Here is a 13,249-nt window from a genome sequence, read left to right on the forward strand (position 1 = left end):
TGTGTCACTGACCCGAGCATCACTGCAGCGTTTGTCACTGACACAGCCCATCACAGTCTGCACACCACTTGTTTTCTGATGGGTGTGTCACTGACCCGAGCATCACTGCAGCGTTTGTCACTGACACAGCCCATCACAGTCTGCACACCACTTGTTTTCCAAAACCATTAAATGGTCAAGGCAGTAATATAAATAAAATGGCACTTAATTGGGCCAACACATCAGTGATAGAACCCGTTCCTGGGCAGGCCTCTGTTTGTCCTGTGTCTGTTTAACCTCTGCTGTTTTCTGAGACATGCAGCCTGGTTTGTTTCTTGGAATTGTCATTCCAGGATATAAATCTAAAAGGGTTGTTTATTTGCTGAATGACAATTTCTTTGTTTCTCTGTTGCTGCCAAGGTATTCACAATGCAATACTTTATATTATATTTTTATATATATGTATACATGTAATTATCTTTTTTTTATGCTATATTTACATAATGTTAAGTATTCATTTCAGACTCCAAGTTTGATTTTATGCACTCCAGATCTCTCCTCCCCCATTCTCTATTTTCCAGTTCATAACATTACTTTAAACACTGATGATGGCTCTGCTGTTCCTCACTAAATGCAGACCAGGAGGAAAGTCTCTCCTTCAGCTGCTCAAAATAGAATAAAGAAAGCAACTCTAATGGCTCAATATTTCCTTATATTCCAGCATCTACAACTTTATTGCAAAGAATAGTGCAAACCTTGAAACTTCAGTAACAAACTACAAGTTCCCAGTTTGCTTTCCTGTGTTTTGAAAAATTCATTGAGCACAAACTTGTTAGAGTGGCATCAAATCCCTTTAAACCATAAATTCTGAAGTTTCTAGAGCTGTGTGTGATTATTGTAACAGTCCTGTTATTTTGCCCTTGCTGGGATTTATATATTCAGAAACTAGATCAGAATCACAGCATTGATGGGCAGTGTTGTAAGGGGCAGGGGCTGGTGTGTTCCTGGGAAGTTTCTCTTCCGCCTTTTGTTCCAGATGCTCACTTGGAATGGAGTTGTAATGCCCAGGGACATGAGCATGTGATTTTACTCTTTTAGCATAGCAGGCGTGTTGCTGTCTTGTCATTTGATTGAGAGCAAGATTTTCATTCTTCCTGACAGGTACAGAAAGCTATTTGTGTGTGTGTGTGTGTGTGTGCAGCTGGTAGTTATGTAATTTTCAGGCTGGACACTCCCTCTTGCCCTGCTGTTTCTTCCAATGTCCGTGTCACACCTTCAGATTCACCAAGTTCACTTTAACACCTCATTATTCCCCATTACTGCAGCCCCCACTAATTCTGAGGGGAAATCCAGCCAAGGGTGTCTTGCATTACTGCTCTGACAAACCTTTTTCCCTTTGAGTCTCCCTACCTAGATAGGAATCAAGGGCCCATTTTCTCATAGAAGTTATTCATAACAGCAGCAAGATGAAGAGAGCTGCTCTGATGACTGATCATCTTAATATATTGAGTGTTTGCAAGGATCCTGAGCTGTCTAATGTGCTTAGTTATAATCAGGAGATAACTGCTGTGCTTAAGTACTTTAATTTACTTTGGACTACATTTGATGTGTCATTCTAACTCTCTGATATCATTGCTTCTTCACCAAAAGAAATTTCAATTATAAATCAACATGAGCACATCTATAAATTCAGCTGAAGAGGGAGATTAGAGAAGCTTGGTATCAGTTCAATTTTCTAGTCATATTCAGCTCAATGTTTCCTACCAGGATAGGGGAGGGATATAGAGAATGGATTCATTAAGAATCTGTGATGATGTGTTTAAATAGTGCTGTTTTTCTGAAGGCACCGTCCAACAGTGGAATTCAGCCAGTGATCATTTGTTAAAACTGCTCAAGGGTTTGAGAGCAGCAATCATTTATCTGAGCAAGGATTGCAAACTGCATTTTCATCCTTCTGCAGGCTCCTAATGGCTTGGAAATTGAAAGTTTCATTTTTGCTCCAGCAAATGTATGTAATAGCATTAATGATCACCTTCATTGCCTTGTTACATCTGCTCCTACCAGTGTTCAACCAACACCTCCTGGCCAAGAACTAGCAATTCCAGGGAAAAGTCAATTTGTTGAGATGTTTTCACTCTCAGAATCACATGGAAAGTGTATTGTGGTTATATTTAGAAAATACTCAATAAATGAAACCTTCATCTGCATCTGCTGAAGTCTCAGCAAGATGGTGCATGAAAATATTTGCAGTCCAACACCAAGAAAGTGTTCATGGCTGAGAGGATATTTGCAGGGATGAATGCTGCCAGATGCAAGGGAACTGAATGTTAAAGGAATGTGATTCCCCAATTAATGAAAGCAGTTATATTTTATGAAGTCTCAGACCACAGCAGAAATCACCAAATCAAAAGTTTCTTAAAGGAATTTGTTTGGAAAACAAAAATTTTAAAAAATTCTAATAAAGGCTGATAACAAGGTAATAATATGGTAAATTTTTGTATCCTTGAAGTTAAAACCACACACATTCTCTTTTTATATCCACATGGATAAAACCTTCATCTATATTTATATGCTGGTTATGCAAGTGACTTCTTGTAAATTAGGCAGCCAAGCAATCATGTCATTAGGTAATACATGCATTTTGAAAAGCTAACTAAATACATATTTTTAGTGATTTGAATGAGAAAAGTTGTGTGACATTTACACAAGGAGGAGGAGATGGAGTTGTGGTCTCTGGATGGAAACTGTTATTATCCATATTAGCAATGAGAGATGTGGCATTTGGGCCAGAAATGGAAAAGTCTGCTCCTTCCATGGCTGGATTTTTATAACACATTCCTGCAGGAGCTAAAATTCCTCTTATCAGACGTCATAAACCCTGCTCTCATAATTCCTGCATCTGTGATATCCCATCTATTTTTGTGGAGACTTAGCTGGGTGCACTTAAAGGCCTTGGAATTTTCACCTCTAGGTGGGATATGGATCCTTGTGTGGTGAAAGGCAAAAACAGTCCAAAGAGAAAAAAACCTGGCAGAGGAAGGTGAAATAAAACCTCATTCTCTTCAGAATTACATGAATTGATGAGATTATATTTGCAAAGGTAAGTACTGGGACTAAGACCTGTTCTTTAATCTTCCAGAAGAATGTGATGAGTGGGTGTTAATTACCATTCTACATGTTCTCTTCTGCTTGTAAGAGTTTGATAAGTAGAATGTTAACATTTGGTTTCCACTTACATTTTATTGTCCGCCCAGTTTCTCTGTTATTCACTCTTCTCTGATATTTTTTAACTGCTATATTTTTTAAAAAGAGATACATGGTTTTCCTGTTGCTGGACAGCAGCTTAGATCAAGGCTAATATATATTTCCACATCATTTTATCTTATGGAATGAAATGGAACTGTACTGATAAATCTTTCTGATGTAAATACTTCAACTTTCAGAATAAAAATGCCTCCTTCAGTTCATAGATAATAAATTTTTGCCACAAAAAAAAAGTTGACCCAATAAAGTATTATATAGATAATATAGTTTACATCTCAACAAGGGACAAACCTTAGCTTCAAAGTTTGGACCTGTTGCAAATCATCAGGGAAGAAATAGGAAAAAAGCCATGTTTTCCCTAGAAATGGTACTTTAACAACATAGGAATAAACACACTCACATGTGCAGCATTAGCAACTGTTTTTAATTGCTCAAATGAAGGTAAAAGATTTAATTGCAAAGTTTGCTACAGATTCTTGCCATCTTTTAACCAACTTCATTTCCAAACATTTATATTTATTGAAATGCAGGGGAAAAACAATAAAATAGAATCAAATGTAAAATAGATTTAAGGTCCAACTGGCTTTTTGATGTTCAAAATTATTTTACCTTATAAATTCTTTGATTTTTCTATTGCCTAGAAGGAACAAAGAAAGTCAGAATTCACAGTGAAAATTAGTTTCACTCAAGGACAGAATGATTTCAACAGAATTGGAAGCAGAAAATATTCCAGACAATATAATTGGCATCCCTGCCCATGGCAGAAGGGTTGGAGGCAGATGATCTTTAATATCACTTCCAACCCAAGTAATTCCATAATCCTATGCTACAAATATTTCAGCAGCAGAGTTTTAAATGTAAAAAGACACCTAATGATGTGTGCTTGAATTTTTTGAATCATCCACTTGTTGATTTCATCAACAAGTTTGAATCATCAAAATGAAGTGTTTAAAGGAGCATCAGATATTCAGGATTTGATTCACACAATGATTTGTGCACCACCAAAGCAGAGTGGGATCCAGTCACACTTTAGGTGTAGCTGGTGGTAAAGGCATGATGGGACCTTCTGCTCCTCCCTGCCTGGTCTCCATCCTGCTGCCAAGAGTCTTCTCCAACATCCACCAGTGGGAATACAATCATGGGGATGATACAAAGGAAAATGGAGGCACCCCACACACAAAGCCAAAAACTAAGAAAAAAATGGGGTTTGTAGCTGTAGGGATAGAGTGCACAAGGGAAGGGGAGGGACACAGAGCTGAGATAAATGAAACAAGGAAGGAAGGGAATAAACCTTCTCCTTTCAGCCTGGGTTGTCTTCTGCTTTCCCCTTCAGGCACTCAGGAGGGTGTGTGGCCCTCACCTCCATGCTGGCACAGAACCCTGGCCACGCTCAGCATCACAGGCAGGTGACAGTGCCAAGAGTCATCTGAGCTGGCTCCAGTGGCTCTGCCAATGTGGCTGCTCTGTCCCAGGGCCAAACACCTGCAAAGCTGCCCTGCAGTGAGCAGCTGGGCCAAGGGATGGCTGGAATTCAGCTCCCAGCTTGTGGATCTTGTGGGATGTGACCCTCCCCGTTCACCAGGGGAGCTGTGGTGCAGTGTCCTGGGCAGGGCAGACAGGAATTTGGGCCTGTGACATCCCCACAGTTTGTTTGATGGTGAGTGCCCTGAGGCACCTCATTTTTAGGGAGCTCTAGGAGAGGCTTTTCTGCAAAAGGGTTGGAGTGGAGTCAAAATGAATAATAGCCTGTGCAGCCTCTGAGCACTGCTGGAGCCACTAAGTATTAACAAACAGAATTAACATTTACAGGTTAAAGATCTGTTTGCTTGGTGGTTATTTTTCAGCATTAAACATAATTTATGGCTGGCTGATTTATGGGCATGGAGTCATTTGAAATATTAAACAGCACCAAGTAGCTGCTTCATCGCTGCTGAGCAGCTCCAAGTCCTGGGCTCCCTGTGCCATCCCTCTGAAACAAAGGCACCATTAATAAACTGCTCTGCACAGAACCAGAAAGGCCTGAGCATTGCAGCCTCCTCATTGCAGAGGTAATAGACTTAATAATGAACAAACGACACTGAAATAGTTTGAGGCTATTATTTTTAGTAATGTATGTGCCTCACTGGAGCTCTGCATGTGGTAAGCTCAGCTCAAGGAAAATATTCCATGGTTATTCACATCACAGTCTGTTCTATTTTTCTGTAAAAACACCCAGACAAAAGCTTCCAAAGGACGAGGTGCCCAGGTCAGAGCCAGTTATTATTTAAGAAAATATTGTTGGAATCAATGAGAAGTGGTGTAGTGGAAGGACAAACTGTGGCTGCAGTCTCTCATGGTTTCACTCCACATCTGTCTCTACAAGACACAACTCACACCCTTTCTCAGCCCTTTAGGGGTTACTTGAGTGGAATGATTTGGATGGGACAGGGGAGAAAAAAATTGCTTGCATCAGGTTTTCTTATAGACCTAAAATTTTGGCAGGCATTATAGAAAACTTTGAAATTGCCAAATATTTCAGGGGAACTTGGGGTAAGTCCTGAGCGAACTTTAACACACCTCCTGGGATCTGCATAAGGACTTAGTGTAGCTATTTGAAACCAAACTAAATATAGAGATTTTGCATAGTTCCAATCCCAAGTCAGACTGTGCTGGCAGATCAAGCTGGGTTCTCCTTTGGGCTCTCAGTTTTGTTTGAATCTGAAACTCTGAGCAAAACTCAGGAGATGCAAACACATGCAGACAGCTTCCCCCTGAAGTGCTAACTGACTTGTGAACCAAAACCCAGTTGAACTCCAGTCTATTTAAAATCTGTCAGGAAAACACTTAGCTAAGGACAAGTTTTTATTGCCTTACACACAGAAAAGGGAGATAAAATGGCAGCACAGCACCAACCACACAAAAGCATTTTTAGAGAACAATGAGAGCCTCCATCCTCCATACAATACATTTTGTTAGAGGGTGTCACATCATCTCCTTGAACATCTGTACAGCTCTGAAGAGTCTGGAAATGGATAGCAATAGGTCTTTCACAATCCAAATGAGATTATTTACACCTACCATAGTATGGTAGAATGGCTAGACACAAATTAAATTTAACAAATTCATATAATCTAAGCTGTGATTTCACCTGTGGACTCAGAACATTTCCAGAACCTCTGCACTTTCTACCTGCCTTCCTCATTCTTCTCCAAGACAACCCATTTTTAAAGAAATTTTGAGCAAAGAGCCTGCTGACCACCTTCCTTCTGCTCTGGGCTGCCAGACTTGTGATTTCCATGGTGATACTTCAGTGATAAACACAGACAAAAATGCTGCAACACTGTCAAAGCTCTCCTTAGAAAACAAAAATAATGTTTATAATGAAAGCTGTTCATAGAAAACTGAAAAGAAAATATTTGAAATTAGGATGGTTTGACTGTGTGGCAGTCACACAAAGCCTGGTGAGTAAGATGTACTGGCCAGTGCATGCAGGAGGTGATGAGGGTGAACACTTGGGCAGCACAGAAGTAATCTGTGCAAGGCAGGTTCCCCCTGGGAGGAGAAGCCTGGCTCTTACTAAAGAGAACATCTGTCCAGTGACTGTCCAGTTCAGGCAGGTTAACAGCTGGGTGTGCAGGGTAATTAACATTTACAGGTGTGTTTGCTGTGTGTGTATGGAGCATTCACCTGTCAGCTCTGAGCCCTGGCTCCTTAGCTCTGTCCCCGTGGTCCTCCTGATCCCGTGAGGCAACAGCTCATTTAACAAAGGCTGGACATCCCCCAAAGTACTCAGATGCACTAAACAGCTTTAAAAAAAAGCTTATTTTGTGATGTAAAGAGTTGCAGCTATATAAATAAACAATTTTCAGAGTCACCCAGAAGCAAAGACAGGCCAGAGGAAAAAGTGATGATGTAATAGCCAAGATAAATTTACTGGAGAAAAGTGATGCTGGGTCTGCAGGGGAAGCAGATGTACAATGGCCATGTCAAGAGATGGAACAGGAATGGCCAGTGTGGGACTTCTGAAAAGTAATAAAAAAACCCCAGAATGGTTTGAGCCCAGCTTTAAGGTTCCTGCATTCTAGTCACTCTTTAGCAGTTCAGCAAACACAACACGGAAAGCACCTTGTCCTCTACCACCATGTGAGATTCCTTTCTCAGATGGAATCTGTCTCCAGGGCCACAGTTCAAACCACATTTCTGATGAAGGGTCTTCAACCTTAAGAATTGTTACAAAGTTAAATTCATTCCCATCATAATTACCATGCCTGTGTTAACAGATGGGCAGCTGAGGTTGTGGGAGTATTATTTGTTCAAGGTCACACAGAAAATCTAAGGCAGAGCCCTGGTAGGAACACAAGTCTCCAGAGCCCAGACCTAATGCTTGAAGCCCAAAGCTTCCCTCACACAGCCCAGCTGGCAGCTCACTGGTGGAGTGCAGCAGGTAAGAGCTGACATTCCAAGTCCTTTCAGTTCATGTTATTAGCATAGAGCAGCAAAGATGTGTGCAGTGGAGTTTTGGCAGCCAAAGGGATAAGTGATAATTGTAAGGGAAAGTGTTTGTGTTTCTGGCCATCTGTTTGCAAATAATCCAAATTATTACTTTTGGGAGTGCTGGTTCTGCCTTAGCTGTGTTTCTGGGGTAGGGCAGCTCTCCTCCAGCAGTGGGTGGCTGAGAAAAACCAATTTCTTCTGCAAAAAAACAGAAAAAACTTTATATACTTCTAATTGATCCTACTGGTACAATACCAGACCTTTACATCCACAAGTTTCCTATTAAACAGAACCATAAAATCTGGAGGATAAGAAATACCAGAGCGCATTAAGAGAGCAAAGGTACAAATGACACACACAGACCTGAGCATGTGAAGCTTTTGCATTCTAAGGTTTAAATTTCTCCTGCTGTAATTACTGCAGAAGAAAACCAGCAGCACCCCTTTCCCTCCACATGCAAGGTACCTGCTCTGCTTTCCTCTCTCTGACACCCACACAAACAATTTGATTCCTACCAGCCCAAAGTGCTTGAGTTTCCAGGCAGTGACAGGAATGAGCCCTGTCTTCTCACGTGCTCTGGGACAACAACAAGAGCTGCAGGAGAACACAGACCAGAGCAAGCAGGGATTGCCATGATACAAGCCATGAAATCGCTATTTCCAGGCACATGGAGCATGCAGGAGCTCAGGACCTCTGAACAACAAATCAATATGATTTCACAGAAGCCATTTATTGTTTGCATTACACACTTATACATTCTAAAACTACTGTTCACATGATCACATGTCTTTTCATTGGTGCCCCTGTCCTGTTCACACACTCTGCACACACATATTGGGGCACAGGATTGGTGTCCAACTGCCCTCTGTTATCTGGCTCTTGTGGTTCTGTTTTCCAGCCTCTTCTTTCTTGTTTTTAGAATAGTTTATGTCTCAGCAACCTTGAGAAATTCCAGAGGGTCTGATAATAAACTCTAAATATGGTTTGGCTGGAGCACATCATGGCCAAAGCTGTTCAGATACATTGCTACAGAGTGTCTTTCCCACTTGCAGCAGGAAAGGCAAAGAGAAGGCAGCTCCTCTCCACCCAGAGGAACAGGTCAGGGCTGAGGACAGCCTGAGGTTCAGCACCAAAGCTGAGGAAGAAGGGATGTCCCTCTGCCACTGAGTTTTGGTAAGAATTTGCTGTAAAACAAAACTCAAAGTCTAACTTTTCCTTTGGCTCTCACAGGTGTCCTCCATGGAATATTCTCTCCCTCTACTGCACTAAGATACCTTCTACATATAAAAAGCCTATGAAGTGAGTGGCAAAACAAGTTATACATTCTGATTTATTGTCTGCTTTGGCTCAAACCAACAGGACTATAGATTAAGGAGGGAAAAAAACCCTGTGCTGTCTTTGTATTTATAACCTTGTCATTTAAACACTTGGCAGCCTTTCAGCTGCTCCATATGGTCACTGTATTAAGCTTTACCATAAAAGGAACTAAGCAGCAAAGTCGAAAGAAAGCTGATATTGTATGGCTTAAAAGTCTGGCAGGAAAAATAATAATCAAGACAAATTCTCAATAATGGCCATTTGTGGTACCTCAGGAACTTTAAAGGCGTTGTAATAAAACACTGTCATCCTTAAACTCTGCTGGCAGACTGTCTTCAGACAAGAGGGCTTGGAATACACACATCAAGGCTACTGGTAACCTTGTGTCTCACAGAAATAGGAATTTTTTTTTCAGGAGGTGACATCAGATGGAGACAAAATTAGAATTTAGAAATTGGGAAAATTCTGTGCTCTTGAAAGGGTAGAATAAAGGCAAAAAAATAAAATCCTCTGGAAGAAAGTTTGGAAATGGGTGGTAATGGGTCTTCCACAATCCTTATGTGAGAATTTATATTTATCAGAGTATTATAATATGAAGACAAACTAAATGTAACAAATTCCCATCACAAATGCACTGTTAGGTGTATTTCTGTACACATTTGCAGTTGATGTGTCAGCACCTGTCTGCAGATGAGACATCTCTTCCCCTAAACTGCTCTTTTTTGGCAGAATTCAGAGTAAATGCCCTGCTAAAGTAAATAACGAGAAAACCACACTACTCAGGCTGAAGCTCAATCTTCCATCACTAAACTTGTGTCAGCTTTGCAGGTTTAGAAGTTCATGGTTGTTATTAAGGAGTTGAACATTTTTTTGTTCTTTGAGACAAAAAATATTTATCATTGGCTAATTTTTTTATCACAGGGTTTTCCTCTGAAATACACCCCAGCTATGGACAAGAGGCAGCTGAAACAACTCCCACAGCAGCATCTCCTCACAGCCCTGTGGCACCTCCCAGGAACTGGAACCCTCATCTGTGGAGAACAAATCAGAATTGTCCCCCCCCATGAACCTTCTCACTTTCAGATTAGAGTCAGAAATGCCACACACCACACTTGCTATTTCTAAACATCATCTGTGACTATTTGCAATGTAAATAATCTTCAGTAGGAAAAATTGCTTATCCTGCACAATAATCCTTTGCTTCCCCTGGAGAAACTGGGTCTGGATATGGCCCTGACACTGCACATGCAGAAAATAAATAAAATTTTGTGCAGTATCTTCATTTGGGGGTGGAGAGAGAGGGGGCATAATTAAATTAATACAACAAAAATCCAAAATCCTTTTGAACTCAGTATTTTTCCTTGCTGTGAAGTCCCCAGAATGTTTCCCATTATTTTCTGTTGTTACCCACAGTGCAAATGAGAAGCTGAAATATCAAATTGCCCTACTGTGTTGGACCAGAGCTACCCAAATCCTGATATTCAATATTCCCAAAGTCTATACATACATGTTCCAGTCGTATTTTGACAATCTCACCAGGAAACAGAGGCAATCAACCACCACCTACTGTCAGAGGAGAATTCATATTTTACATTAATAACCATACAATTCAGAAGATTACTATCTATAACAACAAAACTTCTGGCTTGTTGCATATAAAAGATTCACAGAAGATAACAGTTCTCCCATAACTCCAACAAATTCCATTTGCTTTGCTAACTACTGCCCTCATCTATCCTTTGGAATATTAATTTTCTTGTATGAAATGTCCAATTATGTCTAATTATCCTTCAGGATAATCTCTGCTACTCTTTTGGATCACTCAGGGTGTTGCTAAGTGGAGTGATCTTTCCTGAGAAACTTCTGAACTATTTACATGCACAAAAAGAAATTCCCAATGGAATTCATCCGGTCTCTATTAATCAAAGAATCCATTTCTGTAAACATTTGCACATACTTTTTTTCAGTGTCATTATGGGATTCTATGAGTGAACAAACTGGTTTGGATTAGAAAATCACCACCATCATCATCCTGCTCCTGAAATGGCTCTGGAAAAATCAGTCTGTGCTATTACCTAGTAAGGAATCCTTAGGTAAATATCACTCCAAGGCTTTATTGTGGGGTGGGCTACAGAATCCTGGAATGGCTTGGGTTGTTAAAGGCCTCCAAAAATCCTCTTGTCCCAAGCCCTGCCCTGGGCAGGGGCAGCTCCCACCAGCCCAGGTTGTTCAGTGCAGCCCCCTGAGCACAGCCTGTGAACAGATATTTATGCCCGTGGCTGATTGATCATTTCAAAGGAAATACCTAAAAATTAAAACAAATCAAATCAATCCAAACTTAAGTCACGGGTGCAGCAGAGAAAGCAGAACTGACAGACTGGAAACCTTACTAGTACTTATGCATGATTCATTTGTCTTTGGCATGCCAAAACACTTGGGAGTAAATTGTTGTTTTAAATACTTGTATATTCTGAAATTCAAAGTAACTTGTCAATGAAACATGAAGTTTGTCAGTACTCTCATTACCTTTGTGCTCAAAAAATTCATAAATAAATAAATACACCTCCTTGATGTTAAATGTTTATCAGTCTTGCTTTTTTTTTGACAATGATTTGATAGTACATTAGTCATGAAAGGTGGAAAATAATCAGAATCTAAGCAAAAATGCTTAATTCATGAGATGAACACACAAAGGAGTTGCAGTAATTAATAGAAATTCAATGTCTTATCAGATTATTGCTGCGAGTCCCTGTCTTTCTCAGCTGGATCCAGGAAATATTTAAAAGACATAACACACAAAATAATTCATGAGCTTGTACTTTTTCTGAAGGCATGAGGATGTGGCTGCACTTTCAAACTTGTGTCATATTTTGGTGCAATTAATCTGCTTTCCAAAAGTTGCTGCTTTTCAGACCAATGCCCTATTGTTGACTTATACAGATATTCCTGGGCTGCACTGGGACAAAGGAATTATGCACATACTTTGTTTAGCTTGGGTGTGGACACATTTCTATTCCATTTATAAAACCCCAAAATGCATTCAGCTTCTGCCTCACTTTTATCAGAGGGCCTTTTGCTTGTGGGCAAACCCTGGTTGATGTATTTGACAAAACTGAGTAGGAGTTCAGCTGTTGGTGTGACAGAATAAAGCACTGAAAAGTTTTCACTGTGGTCTTAGCACTGAACTTGCTGCTATGAAATCAGTTTACAGGCCACAATTTTGACCATGTGAGGAACTCTAAATGAGATATGGCATTTATTACTGAAGCAGGATGCAAAGTGTGATTTCCTTTCCCAAATATTATCTTAAAACATAAGATAGTATGTTATGCCAGGAAATGTATAATATGTTATACAAGCATAGATGTATAGTAAACTTTAAAATAACCTCTCAAACTGAACCAGCCAGGCTGAGGAAACACTGGGAAAATCTTACTGCATCTGCTCATGTGAATGTTTTTTGGTATGGGAGAGCTCAAGCCAATTAAACATGCTGATTTTGACCATGAGGATGGAATTACTGACACTAAAGCTAAATCTTAATGCACTTAATACTTTAAAACCAGTGCTGTCACATAATGGCATGCAGATATACAAGTGACACATACATGTGCCATGTCTGGGGAGTTTCCCTGTTCACATTTGCTCCTTCCATTTATAAAACCCCCAATTTCCTCCCCATGAACCTTGGTTTATCTTGAAAGCACCATCCAAACAGTAATGCCCAATATACCTGTACTGTAGCTGTGAAATACCAGGAGGTTATAAACCAGAAACACTGTGAGAGTTTTCTTTCAAAGATTGTACTGACCATGTTTGATTCTTCATGGAAATAAACACTGGAAAATGCATGTCTTCATTAAAATATTAAATTAGCTTAAATTAAAATTAGCTCATAATTCTGTATTCATCCCTTTACACACAGCAGTTCTCTCCATATTGACAGAACAGCAGATTTTAGATTATTTTCTGCAAAGAAGAGTGAGTGTGGCAAGTGCCTGACTTTCCCACAACCTGGACAAAAATAGATTTCCCCTTAAGTAGCACACTTCCCAGCATGGAATTGCAAAGAGAGGTGGTTAAAATGGGGAGAAAATCCTTCACCACTCTTTTCTCAGCACAGCTTTGCCTTCTGGAAGCAAAGATCTGGGGGTCTCCCTACTCAATTACGCAACACAAATCTCCTAAAGTCTGCAAACTTTGTACTAAGGAAATG

General features: G+C 40.1%; 1 long non-coding RNA gene across 1 annotated transcript; it reads left to right on the forward strand.

The window, feature by feature from the left end:
• Window positions 1–6,830: 6,830 nt before the first annotated feature.
• Window positions 6,831–13,027, forward strand: LOC107209627. The gene is made up of 3 exons (XR_001523642.2): window positions 6,831–7,666; window positions 8,769–8,889; window positions 9,955–13,027. It is a non-coding gene; the product is annotated as an uncharacterized LOC107209627 (long non-coding RNA).
• The last annotated feature ends 222 nt before the right edge of the window (window positions 13,028–13,249 follow it).

The sequence above is a fragment of the Parus major genome, chromosome 11 (assembly GCF_001522545.3).
Source record: "Parus major isolate Abel chromosome 11, Parus_major1.1, whole genome shotgun sequence".
Lineage (NCBI taxonomy): Eukaryota > Metazoa > Chordata > Aves > Passeriformes > Paridae > Parus > Parus major.